Source organism: Phalaenopsis equestris, unplaced genomic scaffold (genome assembly GCF_001263595.1).
Source record: "Phalaenopsis equestris unplaced genomic scaffold, ASM126359v1 Scaffold000901, whole genome shotgun sequence".
Taxonomy (NCBI): Eukaryota; Viridiplantae; Streptophyta; class Magnoliopsida; order Asparagales; family Orchidaceae; genus Phalaenopsis; species Phalaenopsis equestris.
Genome location: NW_018165340.1, coordinates 256110 through 256638, shown reverse-complemented (window position 1 = coordinate 256638; position 529 = coordinate 256110).

Here is a 529-nt window from a genome sequence, read left to right as displayed (position 1 = left end):
GAAATTTTTATCCTACCTCATTCATGGGTCAATTAAGACATTAGAGGAGAAAATGTGATTTTTTAAAATTTAATTTAATTCATATAATTATTTTCATGCTAAAATAAGATTTTTTGAAGAAAATTCCTAACTTGACTAAGGTAAATCTTAATCACTTGAAATTTTTACTGGAGGTAACCTTAGACCAGAGAAGGCTTTGGACCAAATTTCATAATTTTTTAAATTTTATTTAAATTATTATAGTTATTTTAAATTATGGAGTATTTATTAAATATAAAATATTTTAAATGGGGAAAATTAAGTTTTGCATTTTTGAAAATTAAGTCAGAGAACCGAGGGAAGCAAATTTTATCTTTTTATGATTTTCCTTTGATTTATTGGAATTATTTTAGTAGAAATCCAATTTTTAGCCCTTTAAAAGTTATTTTAAGCTTCAAAATACCATATCTTTATTTAGAGAATCAGGAAAAATATCCCAATTGTTTCTAAGTTCTTAGAAAATAATTTAGAACATTTCCATGAATTTTAT